We start from the raw sequence: 11745 nt of genomic DNA on the forward strand, positions 1-11745 counted from the left end.
TTGTCCTTGCCCCCAAAAGCAGCATCTTTTTAATAGAACTGGATTTTGGTGGACGACTGACTCAAATAGACACAAATATTATTGTAAACTCAGGCTCTATTAATGTCTGCAAAGAAATCCATTTCATTCAGTTTCAGTTCAACAGTAGAAAAACAGGAAAATCTTCCTGGCAAAACTGAACAGTCTTCAAATGAAAAAGTCATTTGAAGTCATTTATCTAAGCGCTCCAGTGTAAAACATGTTCCAGGACTTTTAAGGTGTAAAATGTTTCCGTCCACACGCTTCATTAATAAACATGAACATGTGACAGTAAAGCCCACTGTGTTGTGGCTTCAGTCTGGTCCTGCAGCAGAGCTCATCACCTCCTGCTCTTCCTGCAGCTGGAAGCTGGATGCTGCAGGAGGACCAAGCTTCTAGATCAGCCGTCTCCAACTGCGCTCATCCTGCAGCTTTTACTGTTTCCCTGCTACAACACACTTTATTCAAATGAAAAGCTTCTCCAGCAGCTTCTCATCTTCTGCACCTGCCTGTTAATGAGCCATTGATTTGCGTCAGGTGTGTCACAGCAGGGAAACACTAAAACCTGCAGGGTGGTAGCTCACGAGGACCAGAGTTGGAGACCCCTGTTCTAGACTGTTCTTCTGGACGGGGGAGGAGCTTACGCAGCCGTTGCTGCCGCTAACAGAAGAGGAAACCATTCGGACTTAAACCTTCCTCACCAAAAGTCTTCAATAACACTGTAAAAAGTTGCTCAACTTGTTAGTTGCTTTTTCTTTAGTCACTGGAAGGATGTGAAATATCCCAACATGAAGCACCAAAGTACTAACGGAGGTCCTCCGTGTGCATCAGTGGAATTGTCGTGCACTGAAACGTTCCGCAGTTAAATGCTTTAACGTCTTCACTTTTCTGGAATTAATGCTAATGAAGGTGTTAAAGTCCCAGCCCTAGTTTTTACTTTAAAGTAGTAATTGCTTTTATTAATATTGTGACACTGATGAGGAACAAGCAGATTATTTCTTCAGCCAAGACATAAAGATCTTGTCTTTTTTATTCCAGAAGTGCAGACAGCGATGAGGCAGCCGCTCTGAGATCCAGAATGGGACCACCGAAGCCAGAACACCTCCGACCCCTCAGCTGACTTCATCTGCACACCTCCAGTAACGACGCAGCTCCTACACACACCTGACAAGGTGTGTAAAATGACTTGACATCTCCAGAAAGCATGGCTGAAATGGTCCATTTCTTTCTCTCCTTGATGTCATTCCAGCAGGGAGCGAGGAAGGTGGTCCACAGCTGGAAGAGCCGCCTCCTCCTTCATCTAGTCATCATCAGACGTGGACATTTCACATCAACACGGACTGTAAAGCTGCTTGGAACTGGACGGAAACAGCAGCTCATCGGAGCACAGCTTTATCTTGAACAATGGACTCATTGTTGACCTTCTTGATGTCCAGGTCAGGTGTTGATGGTTTCACTAAAACCTGCAGCTTGGCTTTCTGATTTTAAAGCACTGCAAACATTTTCATCTGTCTGGAGACTTTTCTATTCTCAGCTGCTTATTTCTGGATTTCTATATGTAGCATGTAGAAAAATGATGCAATGCCTGCAAAGAAGCTTCACTTTGAAGATGATTTCAAATCTTTGCTTTTCTGTTGAATGACTTTGGCATTCTGTCGAATGCTGCAACGTAAACCTGCATTCTCTCAGTGGAGGAAGAGGAGTTTGCTCAGAGCTCCTGCTAACTCACCTGGAAGCTGTCAGAAGAGCAACATTTCTTAAATTGCTTTGCTAGCATAATTCCAAGCTGTTTCCTACAAAATTATGGACTTTTAGACTTTGTTAGCAGTGTGTGTCCCATTGAGCCGACTCCACGTGTGCTGCAGCAGATTTTTCATGCTGCTCAAGTGTTTGGTCTCATTCTGTTCCAGGTATGTTTGCTTTGTTTTTGCTATTTCTGCACGCTGTTAATGACTTCAGCATTTCTTCTCAAAGAAAACTGTGTTCATCTGGTGGTGTGATGCTCTTCTATTAAAATCAACTTGCAGGAGATGGAAATGTCGTTTAAAAAGCTTGTGCTTCAGGATATGTAAGATGAGGATTTTCTATGTGTCTGTCTGCTTTTGGCTGCCATAGAGGAAGTTGTGCTAAGGTGGCTGTTGAATCGTGTTTTATGCTGCTGAACTGTTTAATCTGCAGTATTCAGGAGTGTCCGGCGGACTGAAGAGTCCAAACTGCAAACTGGAAACTCTCAGGTCAGGATTCATCACACTGAGTGTTTAAGGAGATTTTATTCATGACTAAAATGATACCTACAGAAGCTGTTTGTATGAACATCTATGGTGGCCACAACACTCCACAATTATCAGCAATACAAAGACAACATTGTTCTTCAGTCAGCTTTATTTTCAATGCAACTCTCTCAAAGTTGTTGTGTTTTCTGCAGCCTGTCAGGATGTCTGATCACAGAGGAAGGCTGTGCTTCTCTGGCCTCGACGTTGAACTCCAACCCATCCCATCTGAAACATCTGGACCTGAGCTCCGCTGATTACGCTGAAATATGTGTATTGTGTGAAAAACACCTTGAGTCGCTGAGATCAACTATAAAAGACGTGGTCTCTCAGAGAGTAGCTGTGAAGATCAGTCCAAACTGCAAACTGGAAACACTCAGGTCATGTTCAAAGTAGATTTTGTTCCTCCTCAACCGATGTGTTTCAGTGGCTGAGTGTTATTTTAGAAATAAAGGAAGTGAACGTCTGACATCTAATTACACGTTTACTCAGAACAGTTGTGTGTTCGTTCATGATGCTGCTTTAGGATGTGTGTGAGCTGTTCCATGTCACACAGCCTACAAAGGAGAAAGTTCTGTTGATGCTATTGGATGACTAACAAGGTTGGAGGTTATCTGTGCTGAAGTTAACTCTGGTTCTGGTTGTCCATCTCAATAGATTCTACCAGACGCCCCGTGGTGGCCACAATTAGTAATAGTGATAAAAGTCCAACATCCTTACCAAGCAATAGAACCCCCCCCCCCCATCACATTGTTCTAAACCTGACTCTTTCTTTTCTCTTTGATTTCATTAGAACAAGGTAAGAAGGAAAAAGAAAGAGCTGCCAAGGACTTGTCATCTTTCCATCCAGTCTTCATCTTTCTCCTCTGCTTCATATGTGGACATTTCCTGTAAACATGGACCGTAACATGATGCTGCTGCAGGTTAGCAGATCACCTGAGGAAGGAACTGTATGGACAGAAACTGGACAACATCATAGCACAGATTTATTGGGAATAAAGCCGTCACTGACCCTCTTAGTTGTGTCCAGGCTCAAGTCTTCATGATGACCTGAAAACTGTATATATGTTCTTATGTGCCTTAATTTGGGTTCCTTATCCCACAACTTCTCTAGCACCTATCACACACAGCAGGTTCTGCACTTTTACAGCTCAGAGGGTTCTCACTTCACACATTTTGTCCATCCAGAGACACCGTAGTGAAAATGTGACATAAATCCGGCAGCTGCCATGTATGTGGACCCACAGCTAGTAGATATAAACAGATCATTGCAGAAGAAGATAAACAACGGTTTAAATACCAACAGAAACAGTTTCTTTTCTCTCATTGATCTTCTGTTTTGTTACATGCTGCTAAATTTGAAGCATCATGTTTTCTGACTTGCTTGTTTTTATTCCTCACTGACATGTTTCTCCAAACATTCATCCTTTTGACCACTGACCTGGGATTTCTGCTTCTATTCAGGTTTAAACCTGCACATTTTTACTTTTCTCTGTGAAGAAATACAGATTGAAACATGGGCTGATATCAGTGGGTCCATTTAACTCCAACATGTTATAAAATCTTGGATTTATACTTCATTTCAGCTCTAATGAATTCGCAATTAATTGCATGTTGATATATTTGACAAAGTGCCTGATTTTAATCCTGCATGGTGTTCGTTGTCAGTGCTTTCAGTTTGGATCCTTCATTACGAGCATCTTCCAACCTGATGCAACGGTTTCACGGTGTAATGAGAGAACCGGGAAAAATCACACATAAGACGTTTAATTAATGTTTTGTCCTCTTTCATTCAGCTTAATAAAAAATGAAGTATTAACAGTTTTCTTAAACCCTCCCGTTTTTGTGCCCGACACTCATTTATCCAAAACAAAGTGATGCATCGAGTGCATCTCTGCAAACCCAAATCCGTCACACATCAGTCCAATATGATGAATGGAAGAAAACTGAAGCCACTTTGGTTCAAGTTTTAACTCAGTGCTTGACTGGAGGAACATTGGAGGCGATTTTTCAGACAAATGCTGCCCTCTGCTGGTCACAGGAGGAAACGCACCATCCAGCTTCCACCTGCAGTTTTACACATGATGCAGGACTTCAGAGACCTGGGGCCTCATTTATGAAGCTGTCACATGCACAAAACCCAGCACACGCCAATTGAAGTCAACTTTTAGGATTTATCAAAACACGACTTGGTTGTAAAATGTCCCTACCTCCACGCCGACTCTGACCCTGGCGTACACACAAAATCTGGAGAAACTGGAAACGGCAACACCAACGGCAGAGGAATAAAACCATAGAAATGATGTGATATGCAAGGTATTAATGTAAAATCTAATATGTTTTCCCTTAAATGTTGTAAAAGTAATTTGGAAAAGTTACATAAAAAATTATCAAGATTTACAACAAAAACCTACATGTTATCAAGAAACACTAAAATATGGTCTGTCCTCCTGGAACAAAGCCGACAGTACATATTATCAAATCAACTCGACGCCAAACAAGGTACACATTAAGTTCTAAATCAACAACTAGACAAACACTCGGAGAGCCCAAACCTCCGCCAAAGCATTTAAAAAATTCCTGCATCCAAACGATGATCTGGATCACTACCAAATTTAAATCAGTTTTTCCTCTTCACATTTCCAACAAATCCTGAAAATTTCATTAAAATCCATCCATAACGTTCTGAGTTATCTTGAACAAAAACAAACAGATATGCACCGGTAAGAACATAATGTCCTTGGTGGAGGTAATAAATCCAATTTAAATCACACGGTAACCTGGCAAAATGCCCATCATTTATCATGCTACAATAAGGTTATTTTCCCACCTGTAGCTGTTCAGGATTTACTCACTGGATATAAAAGGCACACACCGTAAAGTAACGTAAAGATGCACAATGGCATACCTGGCACTGCTGGAGGATGTGGCGGATGGAAGTCTCCGGAGGGAGCAGTATTTAGAGACCAACAGGAATTTTTGGCTCATGATGATGAGTGGCTCTTACATAGGTTTTGTCTACCTCGTGCTGTGCTGTTGAGCCTATGTGATGAGTTGGGCCCGGCTTTACAGAGACGCACCAGAAGGAGCCATGCAGTACCTGTCCCTCTGCAAGTGCTCACAACACTGGGCTACCTGGCAACTGGCACCTTCCAGAGGGAAGTGGCTGATAGATCGGGGATATCACAACCCACCTTCAGCCGTATCCTACCAGGGGTGTTGGAAGGTATTATCACCTTATCGCAACGGTACATAAACTTTCCTTACACTGTGGGTGAACAAGCAAACAAAAAATGCAATTTGCAGAAATGTCCGGTTTCCCAAATGTAATCGGTGATTGACTGCACTTATGTTGCCATAAGGGCACCAACTGAGAAGGAATCTGCTTTCGTTAATCGTAAGCATTTTCATTCTCTAAACGTCCAAATTATATATGATGCAAACATGTTGCTCACCAATGTAGTGGCCCGTCGGCCTGGGTCCACCCATGACTCTTTCATTCTAAGAAACAGCAGTGTAGGATGCAGACCTGAGATTGGAGCTGTGCAGGATGGCTGGCTGATCGGTAAGGATTCATGTTATAACTACCGCACACTACTGCAGTATCTAACATTCTCCAACTTTGCAGGTGACAGTGGATATCCCCTGAAATGATGGCTGCTCACTCCATTTCCCAACCCTCAGAGTGCAGAGGAAAGCATTTACAATGTGCGTGTAGCACCTTATAAGAATGATTTCTGTTTGTTGCACTCAGTAATCTGCTTTCTTAGTGATGTGATTCACCAATGTTACCGCTAGGGGGCAGGGCAAGCAGTTCTGTGATAATTACCGAAGAAGAAGAAGAGAAGCGTGTGTGTGTGTGTGTGTGTGCGCTGTGGAACAAAATGGTGATTGAAGCATGCTCCCGGTGCTGTCGCATCTAACAGCGTGTCAAATGTTTAATCTTCGTTCGGTGAAGAATAAAGAACTATATATATACACCCAGAGCCGTTGGTCTGAGTGGTGTAACAATTTGGAGGTTCCACCGAGATCACCAACGAAGAGACTGGAAATACAAGCAACAACCGGTGTGTGTAGAGCTAAGCAAGTAGCATAGAGCTAATTCCGAGCACGACACCGAACCGTTTCTGTGATTTTCAGGAGAGCTTGGAACAGATCAGCGAACGACGAGATGTCGGAGCACCGAGAGGATTTGCTTCTGGAAATTGAAAAGAAGCTGTTTGAACTGTCAGTGGAAGAACTGCACGATGTTTGTGAGTTCTGCAGACTTTCGGGAGATGACGACATTAAAAGCAAAACTCGTCGTGCACTCGTTAAATACGTCATAAAGTTTTGTGAACGGCAAGAACTATTGGAAAGAGAGGACGAAGGGGTGTCGGTTCTTTTGGAGCTGAATGACAAGCTCGAGGATCTGCTGCAGGGCCGGTCGGCGGGTGAAGTCGCGGGAGCAGCGGCGCCTTTCTCTTCATCCACCGGGGAGGAGGCGGCAGCGGCGAAAGCGGCAGAGGTGACGCGGTCAGCGGTGTTCTCATGCGGGGGACAGCAGAAAGACCGCAAAGCATCTTTGTCATCGCTGGAGCACCAGACGCTCCAGGAAACTCTTCAAAACGAGGAGGTTCGAGTTGGAGAAAGTGAATTCTTAAACAACCAATACTGTGCTATTCCTTCAGGATTCAGAAAAGAATTCAGAATAAAGGGACATGTTGGTGAGTTGACTTCTAAAGACACCCTGAGTTTCAGCAGCTTGGAACATCAGATTGTGAGCGGTTTAAAGAAAGGCTATCCGGAAATGGAAATTGTGGAAGCAATCTGTGAGTCCTTGTCTGAAGCTAAGGAGCTATCTAGAAGGTAAACCAGATCTCACTCTGATGACCCTCAGACAAATATTAAGAGCACATTATGTGGAGAAAGATGCAACTATGCTTTATCATCAACTGACTAAAGCAGTGCAAGGACCTAGTGAGACACCACTTGACTTCCTCATTCGAGTGCTTGATCTGCGTCAAAAAGTCCTGTGTGCATCTGGTCGTGCACAATCTGGCCTGAAATATAACAAAGAGCTAGTCCAGAGCCAGTGTTTTCAGTCCATCATGACAGGCTTGGCGAACGCCAATATTAGAGCAGAGATGTGGATGTATTTACAGGATGAGAACAACAGTGATGAGCTGCTGCTACAAAAGATGCAGATTGCTCAATATAATGAAAGTGAGAGAGCTCAAAAGATAAAGACCACAAATAAGGCCTTGTACAAGGCAGGTCTGAACTCTGTAGAGCAGGGAGGGGTTGAAAACAACCCCCAAGTCACCCAAGTCTCAGAAAAACCAAACAAGGCAACTAAAGAAAACCCCTTGTTTACAAAAAATAGAGGAGAATAATACAGCAATAAGAGAACTTACAGGCCAAGTAGCTTCCCTGTTGCAAAGTGTCCACCGTGATAAAATGACTTCTGATGAAAGCCAAAGTAAAGCACGTGCAAATAGCTTCCAGAGACCAAAGAGACAATGTGCAGCATGCCAACAGGACAAAACTGATTGTCAGCATTGTTATAAGTGTGGTAGTGAAACACATTGGGCAAAAGGGTGCAGGATGGCAAAAGAGCAGAAGCCGTCGGGAAACTGGCGGAGGTTGTGACTGAGGGACGTGCCACAACCAGAGAGCTGCAGTCCCATAGTGACCCAAGTCCTAAACTGATCCCAAAATCCATGACCAGGAATGCAGACATGCTTCAAAAGGAGACAAATAAACTTACTGTTAATCTTTCCCCCATACAGTCAAACATGAACATTAAACAAAAAGACCCATCAACTAATTCATGTAACACCCACACCAGACACATGAAGGTTGCACAACTGATTGGTAAGAAGTGTCTTGTCTGGTGCAAAATGAACAATGTTAAAACTCAAGCTCTGTGGGATACAGGAGCACAAGTGACTATAATGAGTGAAGCATGGATGTCCCAAAACTTACCTGATGCAAAAATCCTTCCTATCAGTGATCTGTTAAGCGAGACTCAACTCCTGGACTTGAGAGCTGCAAATGGCTCAGAAATTCCTTTTGAGGGATGGGTGGAGGTTAATCTTAGTCTGTGTGGCCCAAAGGCTAAATCCACAGGGTCAAATAATATTTTAGTCCCAGTATTAGTGAGTAGAGACATTGTACAGAGACCTATAATAGGGTTTAATGCCATTGAAGAGATAATGAAAGAGAGGGAGGACCGGGTTCAGCCCAGTGAAAGACCAGCCTTGCTCAGAAACTCACTAAAACTAGGCACAAGAAAGGCAGAAACACTGTTGAGCTTAATCCAGGAAGTTACAGATGAAAATGCAACGTATGCAGTAAAGACGGGACGCACTTCTGTTGCAGTTCCAGGAGGTCAAACACAATGCATCAGCTGTCCTGTGAACACGGATCTGAAAGGGGTCACTGAAATGCTGTTTGAACCCGATGAGAACCTTTCTTTGGAGGAGGGGCTCAAAATATCCTGTCAACTGATCGATATTCCACCTTCGTCCCGCAAAGTGAAAATCTATGCCAGGAATACCACTCACCATGATATAACTGTGCCTAGTAGAACCGTGATTGGTAGCATACAGAGAATAACAAACTGTTTTCCATTGCTTACAGAGGAGCAACAAGTTAACTCTGTAACAGTTGAAAGTTCATTGGCCACGCCCAACTCCACCTCTGCAAAGTCCCAGAATGAGCCCCTGGACAAATTGTGGGATCCACCTGTTAATGTTGACCACCTGACAAGTGAACAACAAACACTGGTTAAAAGAATGCTCAGAGAGGAATCTTGTGTTTTTGCCAGAGACAAAGACGAAGTAGGGCATATTAAAAACCTCAAAATGGACATTAAACTAACTGACAATGTGCCAGTGGCAAAAACATATAATGCCATACCCCGACCGTTGTATGATGAGGTAAAATCCCACATCCAGGACTTGCTGAACAAGGGCTTCATCCGCAAATCCGTCTCTCCGTATGCGTCTCCAGAAGTTTGCGTGAGGAAAAAAGACGGCAGTCTAAGACTCTGTATCGACTACAGGGGACTAAATAAAAAGACAATTCCAGATAGACACCCCATACCACGCATTCAGGAGATACTTGATGGGTTGGGTGGAAACGCATGGTTCAGTGTGTTGGACCAAGGAAAAGCTTACCATCAAGGTAGTGTGAGTGAGGACTCCAAGAAATACACAGCCTTTACAACTCCATGGGGGCTGTATGAATGGAACAGAATTCCATTTGGACTCACAAACACCCCCTCAGCTTTTCAGCGGAGCATGGAGGAGAGCTTAGAAGGTTTGAGGGACAAAATATGTATCCCATACTTGGATGATGTTTTAGTTTATAGCAAGACATTTGCACAACATGTTGAGGATGTGAGGTCTGTACTAAAACGTCAGCAAGCCTGGGGCATTAAACTGAGACCAGACAAATGTGACCTTTTTAAAAGTGAGGTGCGCTACATTGGGAAAGTGATTTCAGCTGAAGGTTACAAGATGGATGACAAATTGGCATTAAAAACAACCCCTCCTACTAATATCAGAGAGCTGCGTAAACTTCTGGGATTTCTGGGGTACTATAGAAGTTACGTGCAAGATTTCTCTCGCCATGCAAAATGTTTATATGATCTACTGTCAGCAGGTGCAGCCCCAGACTTGGACTCAAAGACCAACTACCACTCAGCTAAGGTGAGACAGTCCCTCACAAATCAGAAAATAGTGTGGACTGAAATCCACCAGAACGCCCTGAATCGTCTAGTTGATGTGTTGACCAACCCACCAGTAATGGCTTACCCGAGATTTGAGGATCCATTTATTTTACATGTAGACGCTTCAGAGGAGGGACTCGGAGCAGTCTTGTATCAGAGACAGGAGGGCAAACTCAGAGTCATTGGATATGGCTCACGGACATTGACACCAGCAGAAAAAAATTACAGACTGCATTCAGGAAAACTGGAGTTTCTAGCGCTCAAGTGGGCTGTTGCAGATAGGTTTAGAGACTATTTGTTTTATGCTCCATCTGTAACAGTGTACAGTGATAATAACCCTGTCACTTATGTCCTAAAGCACAGCTAAATTGAATGCAACTGGCCATCGCTGGGTCTCCGAGTTAGCTGATTTCAACATTACGCTGAAGTACCATCCAGGAAAAAGCAACGCAGATGCTGATTTCTTGTCCCGGACACCTGTGAGTATGGAGTCTTACATGTCTGAGTGCACAGAGAAGTATCTTCCTGAAGTGCTGGGTGCCATTTTCAGTGCAACTGAAACCCACAATCATGGCGATGTGGACTGGATCTCAGCTATTTCCTGCAGCCCATATGTTCAAGAGATGACAGCGGATAGTCATCTGGACATTAAAGTTACTCAGCAGGACTTACTGCAGGCACAGTTGCAAGACCCTGCAATATCCCATATTCTCCAAATGAAAAAGTTGGGAGGAAAACCAAACAGGAGAGACAGTAACATAAGAACAGAAAAAGTTAAGCAGCTGTCACATGAATGGAAAAGACTGCATGTCTCTCAAGAGGGTTTATTAAAGCGTAAAACAGCAACATGTTCCCAAATTGTGCTTCCAGAGCAGTACAAGGATTTGGTTTATAAGTACCTCCATTCTGAGATGGGTCATTTGGGGGTAGACAGGGTTCTACATCTAGCTAAGCAGAGGTTTTATTGGCCTAGAATGCAAACAGATGTAGAGTTTTTCATAACCCAGGTTTGCAAATGCAACGTTCAAAAGAAACCTGCAGTACATAGCAGAGCACCTATGTGTCATGTACATGCAACTGCGCCATTCGAAATGGTCTCAATAGACTACCTCCATCTTGAAAGGAGCAGGGGAGGGTATGAATATATTTTAGTGATCTTAGATAACTTCACTAAGTTTGCTCAAGCCTACCCAACTCGTAACAAATCAGGCAAAACAGCAGCTGATAAAATCTTTAATGATTTTGCCTTAAAATTCAGATTCCCTTCTAAAATACACCACGATCAAGGCAAAGAATTTGAGAATCAGCTATTCAGACAACTGCAAGAATACACAGGTGTTGCAAAGTCAAAGACAACTCCCTACCATCCACAGGGGAACCCAGCAGAAAGATTTAATCGCACCTTGTTATCTATGCTGCGGACCCTAGATGAGGAGAAAAAGGAGAACTGGAGTGACTATGTAAATAAAGTTGTACATGCTTACAACAGCACCATCAGCGAAGCAACAGGTTACTCTCCTTTTTATCTGCTATTTGGAAGAAATCCCAGACTTCCAATTGATCTGATATTTGGATTAAATGACAAGGAAGGGTACATCTCACATCAGGAATATGCTCAGAAATGGCAACAACAAATGCAAGAGGCATATGAAATTGCATCCAAAACCATCAAAAAGACTACAGCGAGAGGGAAAATGTACTATGATAAAAAAAAGACAAAGTGCTGTCCTTTTACCAGGT

This window comes from Telmatherina bonti (assembly GCF_933228915.1).
Source record: "Telmatherina bonti genome assembly, chromosome: 14".
NCBI lineage: Eukaryota > Metazoa > Chordata > Actinopteri > Atheriniformes > Telmatherinidae > Telmatherina > Telmatherina bonti.